The 9,747-nt window shown below is 44.4% G+C and overlaps 2 pseudogenes; one reads left to right on the plus strand and one right to left on the minus strand.

Moving 5' to 3' along the window:
- Positions 1–1,269: 1,269 nt before the first annotated feature.
- On the minus strand, positions 1,270–9,101 carry LOC147433104 (large ribosomal subunit protein eL18y-like; annotated as a pseudogene).
- LOC147433105 (eukaryotic translation initiation factor 3 subunit K pseudogene) lies at positions 8,789–9,505 on the plus strand (annotated as a pseudogene).
- The last annotated feature ends 242 nt before the right edge of the window (positions 9,506–9,747 follow it).

The following is a 9,747-nucleotide window of genomic DNA, read 5'->3' on the forward strand; positions in this document are numbered from 1 at the left end:
AAGATTACAGCAAATATAATAATGAACCTATCAGTATGTTTGAACCGAGCAGTAGGCCAGTTGAGGGTAAGGGGAAAAGGAAAATCCCGTCCCAATATAGAGAAAAATAGTGTAAAGCCCGAAAAAATAAGCTTAATTCTCTTAAACTTTCTCCTGGAAAATTCAAGGAAAGGAATTTGTATGTCTGGAAAAATGGTTTTTCCTAAAAAGTGGTCCCTACAAATGTTCTAGGTGAACACTGCCTCGCAAAATGTAATTTCCCTGTCAAAAAAAGAACGATGGAGATTGGCTTCTCTCTCTCTCTCTCTCTCTCTCTCTCTCTCTCTCTCTCTCTCTCTCTCTCTCTCTCTTAGATAAAGAAAAAACTAGTCCATCACTCTAATTCAAGACAAACGCCACAAAATGAGACGTCTCATGTCTTGATGGGTATTCAGTACTAATAGACTAGATACCAATCTTTGCTTACACAGAAGGCAAAAAGTAGTTCAACCTTGATAAATGGTGGTCCTCCAAACAAGAAGCCTATAGGGTAAAAGGGCCAGTTAAAAACCGGCCCCCTTCATGGAGATTGACAGGCCCCTTCAATAGGACAGCTTTACTCCTATGAAGAGACACGTTCAACTGGGCGGTGGACTGGTTAGAGCAGGCGTGAAGAACTTCTAGCCGTCAGATCCTGAGTTCAAGCATCTTTGGCTCATTGGTTTGAATTGAACCACCGGCTGTCTTACTACTCGCGGCCAAATTTGTTACATTGAATTTTTTCTTTCGCGACCTGCATCTTGCGCACTGCTCCGCTCGCGAAATCGCCTCTCCCCCAAATAGTGCAGGCACTCGGATCTCGATTGCGCTCTTTCATGCTGAAAACAATGTTGAAGCGCGATGGAAATTCATCGATCCTCTTAGGTGGCACTATATTAGGTGTTTTACCATAGCATACACACACACTATCTTACATCTTCCTCTCGAATCACCGACCATGGTCGATGATGCGACGGCTTTGATAGAATCATGATACGCGATGATTACATGCATTAGTTATTTATTAAACCAGAAAAACAAATTGTCAGCAATCAATTTAGAAGTCAGCAACAGCTTGTCAGTTCCAAAGGGCCACATATTGAAACCTCACCATTGCTTGCACAAAGACACCTCACAAAGTACCCGATCAACGCAATTATGATGAGGGATAGCTTACCTCAGATGTAGCAAGCCAACTACAAGCACAGTGTTTGATAAAATATTGCACAAAAGTATCCAAAAGCTACCAAACTAAACTATGTATCCTCTCTTGTTACGTCGACCATGAGCTCTCTCAAACTTGCGACCCTTGGACCAAACATAAGGCTTTGTGTGACTATGCGGTACACTCGGAGCTCTCCCAAAGTGCTTCAGAGATTCGCCAGCGTTCTTTGGATCTCTCAGAAGTACAGTATTTGAGCCAGCTGGGGCCTTTAAAGCAAGTTGGTCAAATGTGAAGTATTCTCCACCAGATTTCAAGATCTGGGCACGGGCAGTCTCTGTAAAGCGCAGCGCGGCCACTTTCAATGCTGGAACTTCATACACCCTAACATCGTTCGTCACATCTTATCCTCCTTCCCCTTCATGTAACGTTGGAGAGGGGGAATGGGGACGCCACTTGGCATGACCAAAAGCGCCTCTCTATAGCCCAGGGTCAACACAACACCCCAATCCACTCGAAAACACCTTCACAAACACGACCTGCACACAATCCGGCTCCACCGGCACACTTACCAAGCGCACACGCGCTTTCCAAAACCACGAATGAGCTTTCACACTTCGCCGCACTTTGCTCTACCTCCCTCTGCACACACACACACACTCCCTCTCTCTCTCTGGGAAAAAGGCCAGCTGTCCGGACGCACACGCGCTCCGACGACACCACGGCTAGCACCAGACGAGACGGGGAAGAGAAAAGGGGAAGGGGGGAGCGACACGATGCCAAAGACGAAGAGGGTTGCCCATTGATGCTCCAAAACATCCTTACATAGCTCAAACGAACTCTCTCTCACACTCTTGCCTGCTCCTCTTGAGCGCACAGACCAAAAAAAACAAAGAGCCCCCTTTCTTCAAAAAATTTGGCCTCTTTACAGCCTCGTTTTTGAGTTTTTAGGTAATTTTGTGATCTGCCAACATGTGGCACTCGCCTTGGGAGGATTGACCTTTCTTTGACCAGCTGGACACTCAATCCGAGGCTTCACACTTTACTCTACACATGAGCCCTCTCTAGGGAGCAATGACGGCGCCGTCGTTGCTCCTAGAGCCTCGCTTTATCCTCAAAAGTTTTGGGCGGGATTTGTCCGCGGGAAACGGCCGCTTCATGGGCGAGTAGCGACGTCATCAAGAAACGCGCTACCACATCATTGCCTTCCTCGTGCGGGCGCGCAGCCTCTGGCACCGCCTGCCTTGGCCAAAACCTCCACGGATCGCCACAACGGCCGCCTTCGCAGCACCGCCAGCTCTTTCCGCCATAGCCCACGCCCTCTAGGAGCTCCCACTCCTTTGATGCTTTCAAAAGGGGCCATGCCCCAGTCTTTATAATGTGTGCCCATGCCTCCGTCCTGTGTGTGTGGGACAATGTAGCGCCACGTGGCGGCCAGCCCTTGAATGTGTCCTTTGAACCTCAAAAACCTTCACCCTCTCACAAAAAACTCCCGCCTTTTGTGCTTGTTTGATTGCCATCCCCTGCACAAGCTTCCAATGCCTAGGCCGTTCAACCCGGCTAAAACCCGGCATTCCAATCTTTAACCGCACATGCCAGTGATGCATTCTGACTTCATGGTGACCTCGAACGGCGGACCTCAAACCGGGAAAAAGTCATATGACACGCCACGTTCGCCACAAACTGTCGACTTCGGTCGAGCATATCTTCACGCTTCGGACTCCGATCGACGTGCCGTCAACTTCGGCTAGTTACCCATAGTGCACCCTACGCATCAAACATCTGGAAAGCTCCAGAAAACCCTAGATGACACATTTCCCAATGCGGCCCCGCCGCCTCGAAACTGGCCCCCGTGAAATCTTCATCTGGCCATAACTTTCCCCCTGAGCTTTCGATTGACAATCCGGGAAAACCGGCGTGCTCCATATTGCGAGCACTACAAGCGTATGCATTCCCATCATTTCCTGCCAACCACTTGCACTTGGCCAAATACGGCGGGGATCTGGAAGCTACTTTTGCACTAAAAATCCCCTAACTTGCTCTCTAGGGCTCTGTTTGACGAGACGTTTGAACCGGCCTGGAGAGTAGATTAAAGACCACACTTTGGCACATGCTCGCCACCTTCTAAACACCTTTGACTACCAGACATGCTAGCCCCGTCTGGAGCCTTCTTGGCCTAAAAAACCACATTGGACATACACTTCCACTTTCGCTTGGCCACAACAGCTTTAGACACATGCCCTAGCACCATCATGTGCGCCTGTATGCATCCATACCCTTGCATGAGCCCATATCTGGCATCGACATGTTTTGGGTGCACCAACGTATGAGACAAGATAAAAGTAGAGGCAACATGTTAGTTTTGCTCATAAACATCCGCTTCAAAAACGCAGCAGTAAATGGGTTGCCTGTCCTTCGAACGAGAAACCTGTAGAGCTTGACAATAAGCTTCGGATAGACATTGTCACTCTTAGGAGGCGCTTTGTCTTCTTATTACGTCCCCCAGTTGGCAAGTTGTTACCCATGGCTGCTTTTGTTGTTGCTGCTACCGCTGCCGAGGACGAGGTGCTCCGCCTACCGAAACCCCTCTCAGAATCCTTCCTCCAGCGGTATTCTCTCTCTCTCTCTCTCTCTCTCTCTCTCTCTCTCTCTCTCAGTGCAGCCGTTTTTTGACCTAGTAGACAACAGTCCACTCTTTTGATCATAACTTCTTCATCCGAAGTCCGATTTGGGTGATCTATAGCCTCAATCGAAGAGCACGAAGTCCTCTACGCATTGATGTAAAGACATAAATTTTCAGATTTATGGAAGGGGTTTCTGTAGCAGCATTTCCGAAGTGAACAGGTTCAACAAAATTGATTCTCATCTCCTATTTTACATACAATGTCTTCCGGCACTCGCAAGGGTTCTTGTTCTTCAACAAGATCCACAACCATTGTGGAAAATGATCCAAAATCTCCTAAGTGTGGAGATACAAATACAACCATCCAGCCAACCACATCGGAAACCATGATCATGGCGTACTTGGTATCATTGCAAGAGACCGTAAACAAACAAGGCGAAGACTTACGAGCACTTGCAATGGAGAATGGCACACTAAGGGTACTTGTGGTTGAGAATGAGAATCTCAAGAGGACACTTGAGATGCAAACAACACGTTTGATGCAACTTGAAGAGGAAGTCAAGGAATGTAAACGCTCTCTTGTGGACTTGAATGCTTTGAAGGAGCGGATGAGCAAAGTAGAGCATGACCATGTATTGAAAGAGGAGAAATTTGACACTATGAGCCGGGATGTATGCGACATGAAAAATGTATGCACAAACAAGTCTTGGGCTGATGTATGTGGTAGCAATGTGGTTTCTAATTCCTCACTCATGCAAGCTATGGTTCAAACAAAGAATGTTGAGAATGTGGATGTGGAGGAGTTAAAGGAACGGGAGCGACGTTCCAAGAACATTGTTATTCGTGGAATTCCCGAAGAGAAGTTAGAGACACCTCCTTCTCTTGCCATTGTTATTGAAGATTTCTTCAAAACCCACTTTGGCATGTCCGGAGTTATGGTCTATGGAGCACATAGAGTGGGGAAGCAAGGAGCTCCTCGCTCGGGAGAACGGCCAATTGTATGCACCATGCCGGATGAGACCAAGCGAAAGATTATCCTTGATAATAGTTGGATCTATTTGAGGGATACAAAATGTTTTGTATGTGAAGATCGCACTATTAAGCAACAAAATATGCGTCGCAAGGCATATGAGGAAAAGAATAATAAAAACAAGGAGATCTCTCATGAAGAAAATGTGCCCAAGGAGGAGGCAAGTCTCTCAAGCAAATAGGGATGCGTGACCTATGAGACTGAGTTACAATTGAAAATATGATTTTGGAATTGTAATGGATACCCATGGAATGCGGGGGTTGGCATTGATGAACTAACAAGCAAAGCCGATGTTGTACTTCTTGTTGAAACTTGGGAGCATGATACACAAAGGATCAACGGCTTGGAGGATTACAATGTACATTCATTGATGTGGTTAAAGAATCTCAAGCAACGAAGAGGACAAGGAGGGTTAGCATGTATGGTTAAGAAAGGATTGGAAGATTTTGTATCAATTGTGAAAGATGACAAGTACAAACGTTATGTATGGCTGAAAATTATGACACCAAAAAGAGCACCCATTTTTGTAGCCGGTTGCTACATTCCTCATCATGATTCTCCCTTTTATGCTTACATGGATAGAGATCAACCATTTTTTGATTTGGAAGAGGACATTGCTTATTTCAAAGGTGAAGGTGATGTTATTGTATTTGGGGATATGAATGCTCGCACAAAAACATTGCAACATGATACTCAACAATTTGATATGCCATACATTTCAAGGGAGTTGGAGGAAGTTCACTTGTATGATCGTACTTCAATGGATGAGAAAGAGCCGGATCACTATGGAAAGTTACTTTTACACATGTGTAATAGCACGGGTATGCTCATTGCCAATGGTGTATCTTTGTGGAGTGGAACCAATGGATTTACATGTAGAAGACATAATGGGGATAGTGTGATTGACTATATGCTACTCTTTGAAGCCATCATGTATCGCATAAAGAGTTTTATGTTTGGTCAATGGACCCCGGAATCCGACCATCGCACCTTATGTATTGACCTTTCATGGGGAGAAGAAACTAAGCATGATAATTTCAGCCAAAGGAAAGAGAAGTTATCACTATGTATGGATTTCAAACGGGCACCAATGTACATTGAAATGGTTGAGCAAAAATTATGGATGACAAAGCTTCAATGTGATGCACCATTGGAAACTAAATGGGAAGCTTTCAAGAAAGTTATTTGTTCTTGTGCGGAAGAATGCTTTGCCATAAAGCATCTCCATGGTATCAACAAAGATAGATCACGCAAAAGGTGGTTTGATAAAGAATGTCAAGATGCTCGAAAGTCCTTGATAAAGCTTGATGCAACTATGGACAAAGACAACTATCAAAGTCATTTGCATACATACAAGGCATTGATTCAAAAGAAGAGAAGAAGATGGGAAGTAAAGCAACAAGAATTTCAAGTCCAAGAAAAGGCAACATGCATGTGGAAGATTTTGGAGAAACTTGAGAGGCAAGCGGGTTGAGAATTTTGGTAACTTGAGTCTAGTGGATATGTACACACATTGTAGGAAATTATATGAGCAAGAAAATACTGAAAAAATGCCATTTTATGGTTCACTCCCATGTATGCCGTCTTTTTTTACTATTGAGGATGTATGCAGTGGGCTTGAAAAGTTGGCCACTCGCAAAGCGGGAGATCTTCAAGGTATCAAGCCGGAGATGATCAAATGGACGGGAGATTTTACCCATGAGTGGATGTGTGATATGTTCAACCTTGTACTTCAACATGGTATGCCTTATGATTGGAGTACTAATTGGGTTAAGCCTTTGCATAAAGGAGGGGATGTAAAGAATGTAAGCAACTACCAGACTATAATGATTGGGTCTCTTATGGCAAAGTTGTTTGGGTGCATAATGGAGATGAAATTGAGTGATTGGGCTGAAGAGAATGACAAGCGTGCAAAGGGACAATCGGGTTTTCGTCGATGCCATAGCACCATTGATCATCTTGTCACTCTTCGTGTTCTCATGGAGGAAAGTCGGTTGAAAGGCAAGCGATTGTATTGTTGTTTTGTGGACTTTAAGGAAGCCTTTGATATGATTCCACGTAACAATTTGTGGAGAAGGATGGAAGAACTCCAAGTTCCAAGTGAGTTTATGCTTGCGGTTTCTCGAATCTATGAGAAGGTGATTTGTCAATTGCGCATGGGAAGAGAAATTTCAGAAATTTTTGTAAGCACTATTGGGGTTAAACAAGGATGTCCATTGTCACCAACTCTCTTTGGTCTATGCATCGATCAATTGGAACAAATGGTACTTGACTTTATGCAAGAAGAAGGCATTGAAGAGGTCACTATTTGCAATGCGGTAATCATGCTTTTGTTGTATGCGGATGATGTAGTGCTTCTAGCACACACTTTAGAAGATGCACAAAAGCTTATGGTTGTCCTTGAGAACTTTTGCTTGCATAGTGGGCTGATTGTAAATGAATCCAAAACAAAGGTTATGCTTGTGAAAACCAACCATAAGGAGAAGCCATGCATTGTGTACAACAACGAGACACTTGAAGTTGTTGAGAGCTTTAAGTACCTTGGCCTTGAGGTTCCATCCAATCACAAGTGGCATGAATGTGCTATGCGTCGTTTGGAAGCGGGAAAGAGAGCATATTATGCATTTGAGGACATGTGTAATGCGGGAAACATCAAGTCTTGGGTTCTCAAGAAGTATCTTTTTGATGCATTGGTGACACCGGTTCTTCTTTATGGAGTTGAAGTGTGGGGTGGGAGCATCTCAAAGTCTACTTGGAAAGAGTTTGAGAATGTCCAAAAGCGTTTTCTTACAAACTTTCTCCAAGTTAAGACACAAACACCATATATGCTCCTACTTCTTGAGTTGGGATCTCTTCCAATTGAGGTTATGGGCATGGAAAGGGTTGTGGAGTACATGATAAAGATGCGTCAAAACCCCTCACATCGACTTCCTACAATTGCATGGGAAGCAAGCAAAAAAGTTCAAAAGACGCATAAAAGCAAGATCTTGAGCACGGGATGGATGCAAGACATAAAGAAGTGGTTTGGGAGATGGGATGCATTACACTTGCTACATGATGCTTCAATTGACTCTCAAGTGAATGAAGCTTTTCTACAACGCCAATGTATTACGGCTTGGGAGAAATCTGGTGGGTCACGCTTCATACATTACACCACCTATATTGCCCCCAACTACAAAACCATGTTCTTCGCTAAGAGAGGAAACCGTACTCACACTTACATGCTTGAGCCTATTCCCTTGTCCGCGATACGCACTATCGCAGAAGTTCGGCTTAGCTCCCATTTCCTTCGATGCGAGATAGGGCGTTGGGGCAATGGAGAAGAGTCAAATCGATTGTGCACATTATGCTCACTGCAAGTTCGAGAGTCTGAGTACCACACACTACTAGAGTGCTCAGCTTTTGATCACATCCGAACTTGCTTCTCTCACATTTTCAGCCATAACTTAGACCTACACACTTTCTTCTCCCAGCCAAAGTGTGGGCTCTCCATTGCGACTCTCATCACTACAATTTTGGAGCATCGAGAGTCACTCATCAGCCATACACATACTACATCACATGTAACTTTGGTCCCATAGGTCATATTTGACCTCCCAGGACGATAATAAAATCTATCTATCTATCTATCGATCTCTCTCTCTCTCTCTCTCTCTCTCTCTCTCTCTCTCTCTCTCTCTCACACACACACACACACACACACACACACACACACACACACACACACACACAGTCTTTAAAAAAAAAAAATCTCTGAAAGAGCGCGCACTCTTTTAGAGAGTGTTTTTTTAAAGACTGTGTGTGTGTGTGTGTGTAAAAAATCTCTGAAAGAGCACGCACTCTTTCAGAGAGTGTTTTTTTAAAGACTGTGTGTGTGTGTGTGTGTGTGTGTGTGAGAGAGAGAGAGAGAGAGAGAGAGAGAGAGAGAGAGATAGAGAGAGAGAGAGAGAGAGAGAGAGAGAGAGAGAGAGAGAGAGAGAGAGAAGCGCTCTTGACAATGCAGCGGGATCGGGTAGCGGCGACACTTGAGAAGGAGGTTACTCCTCAATACACTATGGAACAAATTGTGGTAGTCAATCCCTACAATCCAGACATCCTTTTGGACCTTGAGGCATATGTGCTGGAGCAGGGTAACGCGCAGACTTACAGTTTGGATGCAAACCTATGCCTACTGCGGCTTTATCAATTTGAACCGTCTCGAATGAATATCCAAATTGTGGCAAGAAGGCATTGATGACGCTTCCTGCACCAGACTTCAACCTTTGCATGTTTCTGATACCTGAAAAGCTTCAAATGGAGGATCCCTTCCTGACAGCCAGATTAATCTTGCTCATTTTTTGGAGACAGCCAAATTCAGGGAGTTTTGGGATGAGGCTTCTAGAAACCGCCATATTTTGGAGGGTGTTCCAGGGTTCGAGCAAGCAATATAAGGATTTGCTTTGCATGTTCTCTCTCTTTCTTACCAGACGCCATACACATGGAAGGTTTATCGCTAGACAAGTTTTTGGAGCATCAGATTTCTAGGAATGGTTGGTCTATAGAAAAGCTTTTTGATGAAGGACAACTTGTTGTCCTCCCTCCCAATGAACATAACTACCCAGAGTTGAAGAAGAGCATTGTAGACAACATTCCATTAGAAAATGTATCCAAGCTCTTTCCCATCCTGACTTAAGGAATTTTTAAAGAGCTCGAAAGCAAGGCTGCACCATGGTTTTTGCTAGAAGCATCACTTGGAGAAATGCTATTCTTGTCATTGGGTTGCATTGCGCTCCTAATTATATTGCCCTACTCAATGTTTCCAGCCTCATTTCAAAACAATTGAAGGTAGTTGGCTAAAAAAGCTGAAATGGTTATGTTTTGGATTTGTAAGATCTCTTAAGTAAAGTGGCAAGGTGTATGAGCATTTGGGGGTAT

The sequence above is a fragment of the Adiantum capillus-veneris genome, chromosome 20 (genome assembly GCF_014529385.1).
Source record: "Adiantum capillus-veneris isolate H3 chromosome 20, ASM1452938v2, whole genome shotgun sequence".
In the NCBI taxonomy this organism is placed as follows: domain Eukaryota; kingdom Viridiplantae; phylum Streptophyta; class Polypodiopsida; order Polypodiales; family Pteridaceae; genus Adiantum; species Adiantum capillus-veneris.